This window comes from Pinus tabuliformis, chromosome 6 (assembly GCF_031772625.1).
Source record: "Pinus tabuliformis cultivar Carrire ecotype Pingquan chromosome 6, CPIR1, whole genome shotgun sequence".
In the NCBI taxonomy this organism is placed as follows: Eukaryota; Viridiplantae; Streptophyta; class Pinopsida; order Pinales; family Pinaceae; genus Pinus; species Pinus tabuliformis.
The window spans coordinates 713,033,453-713,052,424 of record NC_142292.1 but is presented as its reverse complement, the minus strand read 5'-3'; positions in this window follow the sequence as shown (position 1 = coordinate 713,052,424).

The window sequence follows — 18,972 nt, the reverse complement described above, 5'->3', positions numbered from 1 at the left end:
TTTTTCTCCTGTTGCCAAGGTAACTTCTATTAGATTACTTTTATCTGTTGTTGTTGCTTTTGATTTTGAGGTAGAACAGATAGATGTGAAGACAACATTTCTTCATGGGGATCTGGAAGAGGAAATATACATGAAGCAACCTGAAGGCTTTGCGGTAAAGGGTAAGAAAGAACTGGTATGCAAGTTAAAGAAGTCTCTGTATGGGTTAAAACAGTCACCAAAGATGTGGTATCAGAAATTTGATACATTTATACGGGGACTTGGCTTCACCAGAAACAAAGAAGATCACTGTGTGTATTTTAAATTAATTGGTGACCATGTTATTTATCTGGTCTTGTATGTGGATGATATGTTGCTGATTGGAAATGACAAAGAAATTATCCAGGATTTGAAGACCCAATTGTCCTCCAAATTCGACATGAAAGATCTTGGTGCTGCAAACTATATTTTGGGCATGGAAATTAAAAGAGATCAGGCAAAGAGGAAGCTCTGGTTAAACCAAAGGAAGTATGTCAAGACAATACTGCAGAGGTTTAATATGCAGGATAGTAAACCGGTGAAGGTTCCTATTCCTGTAGATGTAATGTTATCTGCTGAACAGTGTCCCAAGACACAAGAAGAGGAAGAGGACATGTCTCGTGTTCCATATGCAATTTCAGTCGGTAGCCTGATGTATGCAATGGTCTGTACTAGACCAGACATTGCACATGTAGTGGGAGTATTGAGCAGGTTTATGTCAAAACCAGGAAAGGAGCATTGGACAGAAGTGAAGCGGGTTTTCAGGTATTTGCGTGGCACTAGTGATTATGGTTTTTGCTACCAAGGAAGACCAAGATTGGACAGAGTGTTGGATATTCGTGGATTTGTTGATGTAGACTAGGCTGGAGATCTAGATTAGAGAAGATCTACAAGTGGGTATGTGTTTAACCTATTTGGAGGTGCAGTCAGTTGGATGAGTAAGAAACAATCTTTAATGGCACTATCAAATACAGAGGCAGAATACATGGCAACCACTCATGCAAGCAAGGAAGCAGTTTGGTTGCAGAGATTGTGTTCAAGTATGGGGTTAGTACAGGAAGTTATAACGATAGACTGTGACAACCAAAGTGCAATTTTCTTGGCAAAGAACCCCGCATATCATTCAAAGACAAAGCACATTGATGTTTAGTATCACTTTGTGAGGGATATGATAGAAGACAAAAAGGTGTTGCTGGTAAAGGTGGACACTTTGAAGAATATTGTAGATGCATTAACAAAATCTGTGAACGCTGAGAACTTCTCTTGGTGTAGAGAGACAATGGGCATTTCAGGGCTTGAAAAATGACTAAGCTCTCTTGTGTCCCCCTGTGGAAAGAAAACAACAACTGGGAGAATGTTTGGTTGTGTTATATTCTTTCCATGACTAGCCCACGTAGTTAACTGGGGGGTTATAGGGGGTTCGGAGCCCCCCTTCGTTGTGCCGGTTGTGTAGCGAGGGGGGGGGGTCACAAGGGGGTTGAGGTGTACCTGTAACCCCACTTTATGGGGTAATTTTGGTTTTGGACCCTATGTTAGGATGGGCGGACCCACCTATGGTTTTGTGCATGATTTTCGCACATGTTTTTGGAAGCGATGGTTTTCGATCCATGGTATTGGACGCGATGGTTTTCGGTCCATGGTATTGGATGCTTCGGCATGTATAAATATGTATTGTAACATTGAAAGGAACATAATGAAAAATCAAGCTGGTAGTTCCGGTTTTGGGATCCAGGGCAAAATCTCTGTGTATATGCGTTTTATGTGTTATGCTCTCACATTGTTTATTTGCTGTGTTTTAGAATTCGTATGCAGATAGTTTTTGTATGAGGTTAAAACCTACACCTATACCATGGTTCATTTTTCAAACATGTTGTTTCAAGATTATATCAACTCAATTATTTCCAACCAACACCAATATAATACATGCAGCAAAATCCTAGTTGACAATCGAGACTCTTCCATTTCTGATAAGGTGAAGAACTCTAAAAAACAACATGGAAACAATAAGAAAATTGTTGTTATAAATTTAGAATATGATCCAATCTAATATTTGAAGAAACAAAAAGATAATATTTCATCTTTGAGATATTTAAAATACCTTTAATACAACATAAAGTTCAAAAACATTTTGTTGAAAATTCTGGTAAAAATAAAGTTGTTCCCAAATAGAAATGTAGCTAGTTTTGAAAAGTCTTCAACTGATCACGTGCAGATTTTTTAATGTCCTTTAGCAAAACCTCCTGCATAGAAAAGGAAATTGCCTCCTTTCTTGTTTACATTCGGTATCCTTAACTGTAATTTTCACAGTTTCATGGTCGATTCGAGAGCTTCCTCGAATGTCATGCCTCTCTCCATGTGCAAGAAATTCAATTCCCAAATGCAACCATCTAAGGCACAGATTGTTCAACTCGATAGAACAGACATAAAAGTAAGGAGAACTCATTGATGCATTGATTATATTGTCCGCAAATCATAGAGTTCATCGAATGATTGATATAGTTGTTGCAAACATAACATAAGAAATAACATATGGTTTAGTCCTAAGTCGGGTGATGCAGGTGCATAAATGGAGCACAAAATTCGAGGAAGACTGGACCAAAATCTTGCCAATGTGATGGGATTGTCACATAGTGATGTTAGGAGAGATTTTAAATGTTTTTTAAATATTTACATTAGGAAGTGAGTCTTTCTTTTATAATCAATTGGAGGAATTATTTCCTAATGTAATTGTAGTTCCATTTTCCATTATTTTGTGGAGAAGGGGAAACAATTCATCTCTTATGACTCTTGATTGTCCCATGTTAGATTTCCTTTTAAAGAGAAGAGGAGGAGAAGAGGAGAAGCTCCCAAGAGAGGAGAATAGAGAGGGAAGGAAGAGAGGAGCTTGTTCCTCTTTGCAACTACAGTCCCTAGATTTCAAATCATTGTACTTCTATCTATGTGAATAGGAAATTGTTTTTATGAGTGAATGACAAGTTAGATGGAAAAGGGGACTGTAAGTTGCTATTGTTTGATTGAATCAAAATCCCTATGTTTAAACCAAATATTTTTCTGCTTATGAACTATGTTTAATAATAGTTTGATTCCTGTGTGTTGCTTATCCTTGAAAGTTTGTACTTATTCCATTGAATTACATTAATAATATGAGCGATGAAGCCATATATTGTTGTGGTTTGTTCATACATTTTGTGTATTCTTGTTGAAATGGTTCCAATACCTAGTGAAGGAGTATTTGTTGTGTTCTGGTTGGTGAATGTGTGAGATTTACAACGGTTTGAATGTTGTCACTGTGAAACATCACACTCTAATTTGGAAATGTTGTCAAGAAAATTCCTTTTTGACTGTTTTCGATTGGAAAATTTGTATGGCGTGATTACCCATCTGTATTTTTGGGATTCCTATTTTAATTTTTTTAGAAGAATGTGTGGCTGTGCCCTAGAATAATGGTTGTGTGATTTTCTATTAGTGATTGATGTGTTGTTACAACAGAAAACTAGAGAACCATGTTTTGATTGTTGTCAAAACCCTTTTAGATTTGTTTTTTCTAATAATTCGAGTTAGCATGGCAAATCCTGATGAAGAGAGGTAGGGTAAGTCATGTGTAGTGTTAAAAAAAAAGTCAAGGGAGTGGAAAATTGATTCTAAACAGAGTCAAGTCATTTCACCTTTCCAAAACCACAATACAATTTTTTTAAGGGGCACTACGAAATCATTTCATAGCGCCTACAAGATTTTAACTACGCTACAAAATCATTTCATAGTGACTGCACAGGCAATTTGGAGGACTATGTGTTTGGTTTCTAAATGATTGTTTGGTCTTCCCATTGCACCAATTTGTGGTATCTAAGCTAGCTATCATAATAAATTCATATTTTTATATTGAATGCATATGTTAAATGCTTCATGAACTATTGTCGAATTAGGTGTAAATTGAGAGCTATATGTGGAGTAGCCTGGTGTTATCGGCAACTAGGGTAACCCAATCTACATCAAGTGGTATTAGAACTTGAAAAGAACATGAATGCTCTTTGGCAATGAGATTAGAAAAACTCAATAAGAAAGAAAAGTTTTGGAGATGAAATTCAGAGCATGGAGCATAATCAGATTTGAAAATTTGATTGAGGACATTAGAAGACTGCAACAGAAAAAATGTACGTTCAACAAAGATTTGGACATTGAGGGAGAAAGAAGGCTCTTAGAAGCAAAGAGGATGGGGACAAAACCAAAAAAAAATATGGATCGCTAAAGAAAGAGAGAAGGTATACAATAGCTTGAACACAAAAAATTTCAACCAAGGACTGAATTATGAGATGAAATTGACAAAAGGAAAGTAGGAAGGTATAGTTGGTTGTACAAAGAGAAAACCTATGATTCTGAGGAAATTTTTGAGCAATGTATTGGCAAATTTGAACAATTCGGTAACAAGTAAAGTTCAGAGTTCAAAACAGAACCAGTAAAAGAAGGTACAAGTTGATTAAATATTTGTTAAGATTTTTAATTTTCACTATGAAGGTGACAATAGAGGAAGGTGAGGATATTTGTAGTAGCCTAGAGCAAGGAGTGCTTAAGGGTTCCAAAGAAGAGAACCAAGACGATGCCAAAAGCCCAAACTCGGGAGAAAGTTTGGTGAGGTATCATGTAGTAAGGTGAAGACTTGTTACTATAGAGGCGTGTTGCAGCTATTGTTGGCATTATGGTTCAAGTGTTGTCCTTGATGGCAACTCACTCAGTGGATGGTACAGGTGCTCAGAAGTTGGTACAGGTGATGGCAACTTAATCAGAAGACAGATCTCAGTACAGCATGCCAAGGAAACTCATACACGCTGTTTCGTTAAGCCCAAGTCGCGTGTACACGCAAGTTCGATTCAGAAAAAGCGCGTGTATGTGGAAAGGTTCCTTTGGTTCATGGTGGTTAGACCTTGGAAGTTGTGCCTATGATTTCAGACCATTATGTCTCGACGGGCGTGTCGATCCCTAGTTTTAAAGTTGATGGTATTGTGTTACTATGGTTTTGGCTCTTGGTATTGAGAAAGGCCTAAGGCTATATAAGGAGAAGAAGATCATTAGGCAAATATCATCTTTCAACAAGGCATGAATATCTAAGAGAGAAAGAGATCTGATATGCAGGTTCTGAGTTGGTTGATCTAAGCCAAGGAGAGATCACATCGGTTAATGGAAGACTAGATCTAAGGATAGATCGGGATCTAATGGTTTGAAATGCACTATCATGATATGGTTGATTATGCGTATTTCTAGATCTGCATATTGTCGCAATGTTACGTTCTGAGTCTAACTAATATCTGGTACAGCTGCAAGTTGAGAAAGTTTATTTTTAGATCTGTACGCAGGTTGGCTTCGGTAAAAGGGCGTGTATACGCGGTTTCTGCTCATTAAAGTAGCGTATATCTTTTGAAGCTTGATTTTGGTTTACAGTGGGGTCTGACTGTTATTACAGAGTTCTGTAGTCTGCTCTGTGTTCTGGTAACTGGTGATTGACAGGGTTCAGTGGTTCAGTGATTCAAAGTTGGGTTGTTTTATGCTTCAATGATCTGTTGTGAAAATTGAATGAATAGTGGTCTTCAGATTGTAATGTTGTGCTTCAGGAATATCCAAGTCTGAAAATGTATGAAAAGTGATACCTGGAAGAAGGAAGATTGTAGGTCAGCACCTACGTACTAGTATCTTGGCTAGTACAAAAGCAAAGGGGGTTGGAGCTCCCTTCCAAGGAAGTTTGGAGAACGAGAGAAGGTTGAAGCCTTCTGCAGGTTGTAGCCTGCGTACTGGTATAAGGCTGCACCAGTACAAAAGATTGTAAACTGAAGTTTCATATTAAGAAAGATAGAGACAACTTGCAGCAGGTGGTTTTCACCCACATTGGGTTTCCACCTTATATCTTGGTGTTCATGTGTGTGGCTTTTTATCTGTTCTGTTATACTGCACATGTTTACTGTTAATATGATGAATAATGTCCTGATGCACTTAATTGAAGAATAAGCCAACTAAATTGTGAGTTTTCTGCTTATACGCTGTTTTACTTCGTCACAGTAGCGTGTACACGCTGGTTCACTTAACTGAAGTAGCGTATATGCTTTTGGGCATTTAAAAGTTTGATTAATCTGATAATACTGATTCACCCCCCCTCTCAGTATTATTTCCAACAGCCAAAAGCCCAAACTCGGGAGAAAGTTTGGTGAGGTATCATGTAGTAAGGTGGAGACTTGTTACTACAGAGGCGTGTTGCAGCTCATGAGTTGAAGTTGTTATGAGAAGACCAGATGCATATGACCAGGAGGTCATAAATTTTCGTACCTTGGGAGTCTGATGCAGGTGCATAGATGGAGCACAAAATTCGATGAAGACTGGACCAAAAGCTTGCCAATGTGATGGGATGGTCACATGGTGATTCTGGGAGAGCTTTTAAATGTTTTGTAAATATTTACATTAGGAAGTGATTTTTTATATATAATAAGTTGGAGAAATTATTTCCTAATGTAAATGTAATTTCAGTTTCCCTTATTTTCTGGAGAAAGGGAAATGATTCATCTCTTGTTTCTCTTGATTGTCCCATGTTAACTTTCTTTTTAAAGAGAAGAGGAGGAGAAGAGGAGAAGCTCCCAAGAGAGGAGAAGAGAGGAACTCATTTCTCTATGCAACTACTGTTATAGCTCCAAATCTCACTCTTATGGTTTGTGATGCTGCACTCATGGCCTAGGGCAACCCCTCCTTCCAGACCTGGTCCTAAAATTTAAAAAACAGTGTTTTATTCCCTATACGCGACATTGCCCTGAGTTAAACGCGTGTACACGCGGGTCTGTGTATACCCAAACCGCGTGTATGTATTAAAACACTTAAAAAAATAAATAATTCCTTATTTTCGGGCGGAGATCGCGGGTTTTACCTGCTGATCACCTGTTAGGGCCCGTGGCTCAACTGTTCCCAACCAACTCCTAACTAAAAAACTACTTTGGAGATGGTATAAAAAGACATCAAAGGGAAGGCCAAAGGAGAGAGAGAAAAGAGAGCAAGATTATTATGCTGAGATTTTTCCCTTAGACCAGGTCTGAAGTCCTTGGTGCTTTCTGCACTTCCCCCATTTTGCATAGGAAACCCTTGTTTCCATGTGTATTGGTGATCATTCATCCTTTATATCACCATTGAGTAAGACTTGGAAGGAGCTCTTGTTGGAGGCTTGAGGCTGGAACGAATCCGGGAGGAAGCTTTGCTTGGAGCCTGCTGAAGGTGTTTCAGGTGAAATCTTTCCGTTATATGTACTTTACTTGCCTTTATATAAAGAAACACGTCTTGGTTCCCAAAACAATCTTTCTTTATGCTTATGAGATTCTTGTCTTGAATTATTATGCAAGTAGTTACTTAAAGATTTTTATAACTAACCTTATAGCATGAAGATGGTTTGCGTATAAGTATTTGTCCATGTACTGTTGTGTTCTTTGATTTGTTTGTTTTACAGGTCAAAGGAGAAGAAGGGAACTCCAAGAAGGGTTTGGACCCTAAAGGCCTTCTCGAACGTAGGACCTTAGGTACGTACCCTCAACATTAGAATTTGCTTACAGTAAAGATAATGGCTGTGTGTGTGTTTCTTTGAATAAGCAATTTTTAGTGTGGTAGAGTCTTAACCCAAAGGACTCTCGGGGTACTTTCCCCTCAACCAGAATTGGCGACTCCGCTGGGGAACAACACTCTTGTTGTTCCTAGTTTGGGTAGTCTTCAAGCCAATCAAGGCTCAACCCCTCTGTTTGTTGGCTCTGACTGTCTGATCTGTTCTTGACCTCTAAGCTTTTCTAGTTTTTTCAGTCTGTATTTTTATTTTTCTTGAAAATCTTCAGATACGCTGTTTTTCTGGATTACAGAAGCGTATATACGCAAGTTGTACTAAGTGAACCCACGTATACGCGAGTTTCCTCAGTTACAGTCGCGTGTACATGCATTCTGCACACCGCTGCAGGCGCTTATATTATATAATTTTCGAGATTTATAAATTTTCTTTTTGCTGAATGTTTGTCTGGTGGTTTGGGTCAGTTTCAAGCAGTCATTTTCCAGTAACAGTCCTCTGTTTAACAGGGGGCATCTTGTTTTGAACTCTCTCTAGTTATAAGGAGTATCAGTCTTGTTTTCGTTGATTGCAAGCGTCATTGTTTTTTGACACACAAGATTTCTGGTTAAGAGTCTTGACTGCTCTGTTTTGGCAGAGTAGGAAGATTGGATTCAATCTTTGTGTTCATTTTGTTTCGGTGACCCTTTTGTTTGCTTAACGAAATCATTTTTGTGACCATTTGCTCCTTCGTTTCGGGAAAGTTGTTAGTTAACATTTTCTTGAAACTTGTCTTTTGATCTTTGGACTTTCATTGCTGCTTTTGATTGTCAAGAGCGATTTCAAACGCATTTATTTTTGTTGGATTTTCATCATTTGAAAGGTGTCAATTCACAAAAGTGTTTGGTTGCTTATTCGTCAATCATTGGTGTCAGTATTTTTGAGAGCCTTCTTTGAAAAAGACTTCTTGGTTTGATTGAAAGAAAATCTTTTGAAAGTTTTGAGTTTCGCTTTCTTAAACTTGCTTTTCATTTGATTTCCTTTTTTGCGAAGTGAAAGTGCTTTGTGTTTATCTTAGAACTTGTTTTTATTGTTTGGACGAAATGATTGGTAACACATCATCTTCTATCTAAGCATTTTAGTGGCAAGACAAATTTGATAAGGCAGCAACTTTCCTTCTTTGTTTTTAGAGTGGTCTTAAAATCTTGCATTCACATATAGTTCTTGCATTAGCATAGCTTTGCATCCCCTTTTAGGCATGCATAGTTTTGCTAGCTTTTGTGAGTGTGGAGTTTGAAAAGAAAGCAAAAAACTTTGTTTAATTTGAAGTACCTCTGAACCCTATAGAAATTGCTCTTCATCAAAAACAAAAAGTGCATGTGCATGTGGTTAGGATAATTTCTTTTTGCGTCCATAAAAACACCACAAGTTTCATCACCATTACCTTGTGACTTAAAGAACAGCCTAATAAAATCAAGCGCTAATTAAAATCCACTAGAACTTTTTGTTTTAGTCAGTTACACCAACAAGTTTAGGATTTTAGGGCCTTGGATTAGGCGAGTGGAGAGTTAACTCTCCAAGGCCACATAAAACGTCAAACATAAGAGTCTGAATAACGAGAGAAAATCCAATAGCGTTAGGAAGACCAGGAAAGCTCTGGATCTGGGAGTTAAGCACGAGGGTCTGTGAAGACAGGGAAGAGAGATACCCCCTCTCCTACTTGTCCGAACTTACCTCATGACTGTTCCGCCTGGCTTCTGTGACGAGTTGGTATCTATAGTTGCCTCTCCTAGGGATCTACACAGGTGGCTGCGGAGGGGAATCCCGTGGCACCTGAGGTTGACGTTGTATCACTCTCGACAGTACTACTAGAGGGCACCCTTGCAAAGCTTGGGGGCTTACACCGGCGCAGGCTGTTGTTAGGAGGTCAGCGTAACTTCCTCTGATACCTTCGCTGATAGGACTGGGCCGTCATTATCCCAGACTATCTTCGGAAGGCCCCTGACTCCACTTTCTTGTATTTTGGTGTCCGGTCCTCACCACCCGGAGCGGAAATACTTGGAAGTTGTTTGACTGGCTGTATCTTTAGGGACTTTATAGTGTGTGCTCTTTGTTCCTTGTATATAGTTTGGACTTTGTGTTCTGAGTGACTGGCTTACCACTCTACCAATCTTGAAAGGCTTTTGGTCGTTCTTTCAGAAGTTGTGGAGTTGCCTCCTCAAGGGCAAAGGTTTTGATTGCTTATCCATATTCCTTGAAGAGTTGTTTCTATATTCCCGTAAGGGAAAGGGTCTTTGGATCAGTTAGATATGGCCAATGTTCCTGTGGAAACCAACCAAGGTACCCTTCCAAAAGGGGATCCTTGTGCTTTTCCTTTCTTTGGAAACGTTGGTATTCCCTTGATGGCCACTTTGAATATTCCTGGGTTAAATGTTGGACTACCCGTTTGGCTGTGGTCCACTCTGAATATTCCAAATGCTCTTGAAGCGTCTCAGTTGAATGCTTTATTTCAAGGGCATCACATGGGTGCTAACTGTTCATCTTCTTTCAAAGAGAAATCTGGGATTCCTTCTTCTCCTCCTTCTTGCAACAAGAAATCTAAAAAAAGGAGAAAAAGGAAGTCAAAGAAGAAGAATAAGTCTATCCTTTCGTCTTCAGCCACTGCAAGTCATGCTGGGGGCACAAGTCTAGTCACTGCAAGTCACACTAGCACTTCATCTTCAACCTCTGTGAGTCATGTTGGAGATGAGTCTTCAGCCGCTGCAAGTCATGCTGGGGGCATGAGTCTAGTCACTGCGAGTCATACTAGCAAAGAGTCATCGACCTCTGCAAGTCATTTTCAGGACACTCTGCAAACCACTGCTAGTCATGTTGGCGGAATGGAGGTTGATAAGAAACCTGGACGTAGAAGTTTTAAACCTAAGTTCCCTTGTAAGATATGCAAGGGAGACAATCTTACTCATTTATGCCCTGGTATTCCAGAGGTTCAAAGGATATGGTCCAAGTCTGAAAGTACTTCTACTCCTAGCTCTGATATGGTTTCTCATCAATCCCATCAACCATTAGTTGATAATCTGGTTGAGCCAGTGCAATCGCTGGCCGATTACACTCCTCTTTTGGGGGGTGAAGTGCCTAACAAAAGAGTTTGTTTGATCTTTAGTACAGAGTCTTCTAGTATAGGGGGCATTCCGGTTTCTTTGAATGTTCCCCCTCCAAGTTCTAAGAGTGTTTCCTTTGATTGGGATAGTCTTGTTGAGCCTCGTCTTCCTTCCGCTGCACCTTTCCAAATAAAGGTCAGGGTTAATTCCACAAATGTCTATCGATGTATGGTGGATGAAGGATCCTCTACAAGTATTATATCCTCTTTGACTTGGAAAGCTTTGGGTTCCCCAAAGTTGTTGACAGCTCAGAGACAGTTGTTAGCCTATGATAGAAGGCCTGGTGAATCTATGGGTGTTCTTCCTCAATTGCCTATCACTTTAGGTGGGAAGACTGTCTTAATCGATATGATGGTGGTTGATAGCCCTTTAGACTTTAATATGCTACTTGGGCATGATTATGTCTATGCTATGAATGCTGTGGTGTCTTCACTCTTTCGAGTAATGTGCTTTCCTCATAACGGGAATATTGTCACTATTGATCAGATTGCATCTGATAATCACCACCCTAATTCTACTTTACTGCAGAATGCCCCTTGGTTTGTTCCAAGTGTTCAAGTAGACTCTACCCCGCCACGGGTCAATTATGTGGCATTGAATCCTCAATGTTCAATCGCTTCTAAGAAGGATCCTTTGACTTATTATTCTCCTTCTTCGGACTTGGTCCCGGCAGTTGACCGAGAGATTCTTCCTATAGGGACATGGGACCCTTTAATTTCCTCTTTTGATCCTTATAGTTCTCATGATTTCTCAGATCTTGCTTTGCCTTCACAGGAGGAACTCTTTGAAGCCATGAGTTATGACTACCAAAGGAGCCCTTGGCCTGAGCCCTGCAAGGGGTTTGTTCAGCAGAACTATTATGCGTAAGCCACAAGGCTGCGTGGTTCCCTGTACCATATTGTATATATGAGGTACGCATTTTCAAGTTTTGTATTCTATAACACAAAGATTTTACATGAAGTTTATATGTGGGATGCATTAACTTCTCGTCTAGTGTTCTTATTTATGTTTACAGAACTTGAAAGATTTCTCCTTTGGAAGTTTATGGTTGGTCCATTCTGACAGGTATTGGTTCTCGAAACTGGCATATAGGTTAGGTTTTTCTGCCTGCATTTTGCATTTATCAGTTTCCTTTCCCATTTTGCCTTAGGATCGACCCCACCAAGTTATGGTGTGGAACCTTCTCATTGCTTAGAAGTATCATGACTTGTGTGGTAGAGCCTACCTTATCATGGGTGCCCTAGTTAGTACCTGGTTATCGCTTGGCACTCATGCTGATTTTTTGTCCCTAGGCTCGGGAGTCCTCTGTAGTCCCGCCATGACTTATGCGTTGAAGACTCATTCCTCTTTGCTTCTTCGCTTCGTTCTGGCCTTATACCCTAGAGGCTCCTATGTGTGTCGAGTTGTACTTCTGCAATGCATGTTGACCATTTGCAACTTTTGGCCTAGAGCTGGCTTCACTTGGACTCGTGTTTAAGCCAAATTTTGACCATGACGTCTGCAAAATCAACCTTGCATACCTTTGACTTCTGCAGCTTGACATACCCTGATCCGTGGAAGGAACATACCTTTGAGTGTCACTGACCAATTTTCACCTCCCTGCATTGATCATAGGAACGTTCCTTTCCCAAGAACTAGATCATCTGTTTCACCGACACTCGTTCTTTCCACTGTACCATAGCATTCTTTTATTCTTTTTCCGGCTTAACAAAAAAAGACAAAAAAATTAAATATTCCAAAAAAGAGCGGGAACAGGGACATTATTTCCATTTATTGTTGGCAGCTAGAGTCAGTCGTGTCGCCCTTGAACAAAGCACTCAAAACAAAGTCTCCTCCGCATGGGTGGGATTTAGTTTGACTTAGGTATGCCATAACCTTGTTATTGAGTCAATTCTCCCCCGATTGGTTATCTCTTCCAATCATATGGAGGGTTCGTTCGTGCCTCCTGCATGGCGAACTTATACAGAGTCATCATATGCTGCCACATAGTCACATTGAGTCGTGCTTTTGTTCAAGGGAAGTTAGCCTGAGTCGGCCTTTCTGCGGTGTCTCTTGACTCATTTTTTAGTCGGCCATCCCTGGTTGTCAGTATCATGTCTATCATCACATCAGCTATATTGGTCCTTTACTCGTGCCGGTTTGAGAAGGTCCCCATTGAATTCTTGCTGGTGGGTCTTGTCCTTATCGACGACGACACCTTGCTCTGAGGGTAGGCCTAGAGCCGCACCCTGGCCCTATTTTCATTATTGATAGGTCACCTTGTGCTCAGCATCGATCAGTATCATGGGTCTTTGACTGAGTGGTTTCCCTTGTGTTCGACATCAGCATACATTATCACACATTCGGATTCGTGCAGTACCTTGGTTTCCATTTGACCCTATTGGTGGATACCTTGCCTCTGTGTCAGCTTTCATTATTGGTTGGTTCAAAGGGTTTCTGTCGTGCGCTAGCCACATCTTGTGTACGCCGGAAACGTACTTCGGTTGGGTTACTACATCTTTTTCGTCCGATTCCTTCCACATTATTGGCCTACGGGTTACACTCGCGCTAGATTGATGGAGGATGCCTTAATGCCTTCCTTCTAGCGGATCTTTCCTATCGACTCTGACTCATTGCTCTGGGGCAAAGATCTAGAGTCCATTTGGCAGTACCTTGGGGTTTGCAGTCATTAGTGGCAGATCCTTCGCTATCGACAGTGGGAAACCATCATTGTCTCCTGATCGATAGATCCTTATAGGTGTTCGACTTCAGCTCATCTATTCACACTTGTTGGATTGTACTGTGTACCTTGACGCTCATTATCATTATCGGTGAGTAGTCTCGCGTTTGTTAACGGTATACATCAATGACCGGTAATCAAACGATTTCTCACATGGTTGACTTCAGATCATTTATTCCCATGGTGTCGAAATGTACCACGGTGGTCGGTGAAGACCTCAGGTTGTATCAGCATTCCTTGGTTCACTTGACAGTTGCTCCTGTTGCTGCTAGTTGATACCACTCCACCTTATATGTTGCAGTCAGTCATGGCGACATTCTATATGCTGGCACCTGAGTTTGCAGTGTAGTACCATCCTATTCCATCATGTTCAGTTGGTACCTTTTTGGGATCAGTCTTTGATATCAGTGATCCGTTGCATCTTTCAGCATCATTGACAGATTTATATGTGATATTCAGACATGTACTTGCTCATTATGATCAGATGATCCATTATGTATCTTCCAGTCATTTATACTTGTATACTTAGTGGATCCGCTTGTACTTGATATGCGGACATACTTTACTTTTTCTGAGCATGGGTATGCCCGCCTCAGACAGTGTTTCTTTCTGATCTCCTTTTGGTGGCTTGGCAGGCTGAATTCTGGTGCAGTCCTCCTCGGTTTTTCGACAGAGTTCCTTTCCATGTACTTACATAATATATTTCGGCCATCATGTTCCCCTTCTGACCTCATACATTAGGGGGCATCTGTTATAGCTCCAAATCTCACTCTTATGGTTTGTGATGCTGCACTCATGGCCTAGGGCAACCCCTCCTTCCAGACCTGGTCCTAAAATTTAAAAAACAGTGTTTTATTCCCTATACGCGACATTGCCCTGAGTTAAACGCGTGTACACGCGGGTCTGTGTATACCCAACCCGCGTGTATGTATTAAAACACTTAAAAAAATAAATAATTCCTTATTTTCGGGCGGAGATCGCGGGTTTTACCTGCTGATCACCTGTTAGTGCCCGTGGCCCAACTGTTCCCAACCAACTCCTAACTAAAAAACTACTTTGGAGATGGTATAAAAAGACATCAAAGGGAAGGCCAAAGGAGAGAGAGAAAAGAGAGCAAGATTATTATGCTGAGATTTTTCCCTTAGACCAGGTCTGAAGTCCTTGGTGCTTTCTGCACTTCCCCCATTTTGCATAGGAAACCCTTGTTTCCATGTGTATTGGTGATCATTCATCCTTTATATCACCATTGAGTAAGACTTGGAAGGAGCTCTTGTTGGAGGCTTGAGGCTGGAACGAATCCGGGAGGAAGCTTTGCTTGGAGCCTGCTGAAGGTGTTTCAGGTGAAATCTTTCCGTTATATGTACTTTACTTGCCTTTATATAAAGAAACACGTCTTGGTTCCCGAAACAATCTTTCTTTATGCTTATGAGATTCTTGTCTTGAATTATTATGCAAGTAGTTACTTAAAGATTTTTATAACTAACCTTATAGAATGAAGATGGTTTGTGTATAAGTATTTGTCCATGTACTGTTGTGTTCTTTGATTTGTTTGTTTTACAGGTCAAAGGAGAAGAAGGGAACTCCAAGAAGGGTTTGGACCCTAAAGGCCTTCTCGAACGTAGGACCTTAGGTACGTACCCTCAACATTAGAATTTGCTTACAGTAAAGATAATGGCTGTGTGTGTGTTTCTTTGAATAAGCAATTTTCAATCTGGTAGAGTCTTAACCCAAAGGACTCTCGGGGTACTTTCCCCTCAACCAACTACAATCCTGAGGTTGCAAATTGTTGTACTTTCCATCTGTGTGAATAGGAAAATGTTTTTCTGTCTGAATGGTGAATTGGATGGCAAAGGGGAATGTAAGTCATTGTTGTTTAATTGAAACAAAATCCACGTGTTTAAACCAAATCATTGTCTGCTTATGAACTATGTTTAATTGTAGTTAGATTCTTGTATGTTGCTTATCCTTGAAATTTTGTGCTTATTCCATTGAATTACATTAATAATATGAGCATTGAAGCCATTGATCGTTGTGGTTTGTTCATACATTTTGTGTATTCTTGTTGAAATGGTTGAAATACCTTGTGAAGGAGTGTTTGTTGTGTTCTAGTAGGTGAATGTGTGAGATTTACAATGGTTTGCATGTTATCACTGTGAAACATAACACTCTATTTTGGAAACATTGTCAAAAAACTGTTTATTTGACTGTTTTCGATTGACAAAGTTATATGGTGTGATTTCCCATTTGTCTTTCTAGGATTCCTGTTGTAAATTCTATAGAAGAATGTGTGGTTGCACCCTAGAATAATGGCTATGTGATTTTCTGTTAGTGATTGATGTGTTGTTACAACAAAAAACTAGAGTATCATGTTTTGATTACTGTCAAAACCCTTTCAAATTTGTTTTTTGTCTAATAAATTCGAGTTAATGTTGCAATAACCAATGAAGAGAGGTAGGGTAAGTCGTGTGTAGTGTTAAAAATAAATTAAAGGGAGTGGAAAATCGAGTCTAGAGATATCCAAGTCATTTTACCTTCTCGAAACCACAATACAATTTTTCTAAGGGGCGCTACGAAATCATTTTGCAACGAATGCACAGGGAATTTGGAGGATTGCATGTTCAGTTTCCAAATGCTCATTTGGCCTATACATTGCACCATTTTGTGGAATTTGGGTTGGTTATCATAATAAAATCATGTTTTTATATTGAATTCATATGTTAAACTCTTCATGAACTATTGTTGAATTGGGTGTAAATTCAGAGCTATATGTGGAGTAGCCTGGGGTTATTGGCAGTCGGGGTATCCCAGTTTGCATCATCAGGACTGGATGAAACATCTAAAAGGGTATATGGATACATATTTAACTCATTTTTGGTTACCCTGGAAAGGGGAGCCCAATAAATTTAGAGTTAACATAGAAAAATACATGAAGCACGTTGTTACTGATATTGATAATCCAAATGAACTATGTATATTTAATGATTCTTTAAATATTGATTCATTTTTCGGAAACTTTGCTACTGAAATTTATCCTTTTACTAATAATGAGTAGCAATATGAACTTTTGACTATTAATAAATTTGTAACAACTAATAAAAAACTTATTGATGTGAATTTTGGCCCAAAAAGTGAACTTTGGTATTTATATTTTGATGGATCGAAATCAAAAGAAGTTGCAGTTGCATCTTGTTTGATTTTATACCCAAGAGGTAATAAAGTATTTATTGCTTGTAGATTAGAGTTTTAGTGCACTAATAATATTGTAGAATATGAAGCACTCATAGAGAGACTTAGAAAGGCTCTAGACCTTGGAATCCAATGCTGAAAGGTATACATTGATTCTGAAATAATTATTAAGCGAGTAAGAAATGTTATACATTGTGTTTTAGATCACTTGAGGAATTACCAGACAAAGATATGAGATCTTATTTCAAAATTTTCACAATTTAATATTACTCCTATTCCTAGGTTTCTTAATCAAGGAGCTGATTTCCTGGAAAAAGTAGGATCTATATTAATTCCCGCTAAAGGATTTCAACTTGATTCTTTTTCTGTTGAGTTAATGTTTAGACCATCAATACTAGACAATGCCACTAACTGGCATGTATTTGATCATGATCAACAAATACTTGAGTTCATGCACTCTGAAGATAGTTTTTATGACACTATAATTGATGAGTTGACTCATGAAGAGAACCTTCACAACTTTTCTCAAATTCAAAGCCAACAGTTAGTGGATTAATCAATTGATTTAGTAAACCCTATCCCTAAACCTATTGTTAGGGTTGGAAAATTTTATGACTTGAAGGTCAGATATGAAAAGGTTATTAATTGTAAAACCAATAGTTCAACTATGTAGTACGAAGTCATAAATTTGGGAATAGAAAAGAATCCACAAAATATTAACTTGCTAACTAACTGTACCCCTCAAGAAAAGACGAAGCTTATCCGTCTATTCAGGGAATATAAGGATGTATTCTCCTAGAACTATGAGGGCATTAGAACTTTTAATCCCAATGTTATGTGACATTTTATTCCCATAAAAACTCATACCAAGCCTTTCGAACAAAAGTTGAGGAATATCCATCCTAGTTTAGAGTCATTTGTCAAGAGTGAATTAAACAAACTTTTCGCAGCTAAAATTATATTCCTTCTCTTTCATACGTAATGGGTTGCAAATTTAGTCCTAGTAAGAAAGAAAATTGGAGACATTCATCTTTGTGTAGACTTCAAAAACTTAAATAAAGATTCTAACAAAGAAAATTACCCAGTACCTCCCATGGAACAAATCCTTCAAAGGTCTTCATGCTCTGAGATGTTGTCTCTTTTGAATGATTTCTTAGGCTATAACCAAGTTATGGTGGCTCCCTTTGACAAACTCAAAACCGCCTTTATAACTCCATGGGGAACCTTTAACTACAAAAAGATGTCTTTTAGTTTGATTAGTGCTAGGGAAAATTTCTAGCGGGAAATGGATATTGCCTTTTGGGGGATGATAAACAAATTTGTTGTCATATATCTTAGCAATGTCACTATTTATTTTAAATAGAGATATGACCATATCTCACATCTTAGAAATGTGTTCAAAAGATGCAGGAAATTTCGGCGCATTTCCTTAAATCCCTAAAAGTCTATCTTTGCAGTCACTGAAGGAAAACTTTTAGTATATATTGTGTCTAAATATGGTATAATGATTGAACCAGAAATAAATCAGACCATTGATAACTCATCCCCTCCAAATTCTAAAAAGGCCATACAATATTTCCTTGGGTATATCAATTTTGTCAGAAGGTTCGCCCTAGTTTTTCAAAAATAGTCAAGCCACTTCAAGATCTAGTAAAATAGAATTCTAACTATAAGTGGGTAGAATAGGAAAAGAAAACCTTTTGTTACTATAAATCAAGCCATCTCTGAGGTTCCTGCTCTAATGAGCCCATATTTCTCTAGATATTTCATACTCTATACATTTTCTTCTAATTATGCTTTTGTTGTTGTCCTTACATAGAAAACAAAGCCTAATAGTGAAATTATTATTGAATTTATGAGCTTTGACTTTAAGGGACCTGATAAAAATTACCAAGCAACAGATAAACATGTCTTTGTTGTTCTTAAGGCAGTAAAACCTTTCAAGTCATATCTGCTGGAATCTAAAACCAAGGTAATAGTTACCTATCCAACAATGAGAAACTTACTAGTGCAAAAAGAATCAGGAGAAAAAAGGGCACATTGGATGAGAACCCTACAAGAGTATGACTTGGAGATCAAACATGCTTAAATAGTGAAAGGTCAAGGTCTTTGAAAACTATCCATTGGGTCTATTAGCCTTCCCAACCAGGATACTTGTTCTGATAACGAAATATTTTAAATGAAAAATTAAGTTTTGTGTGTGCTAGATGATCCTAATTCTTGGTATTCTCATATTAGGTTTTATTTGGTGAATGGTACAAAAATGCCCCATATTAAAGCTAAAAATAAAAGAGTTTTAAGGCTCAAATCGACTCCCCATTAGCTGATCAATAATGTTTTAT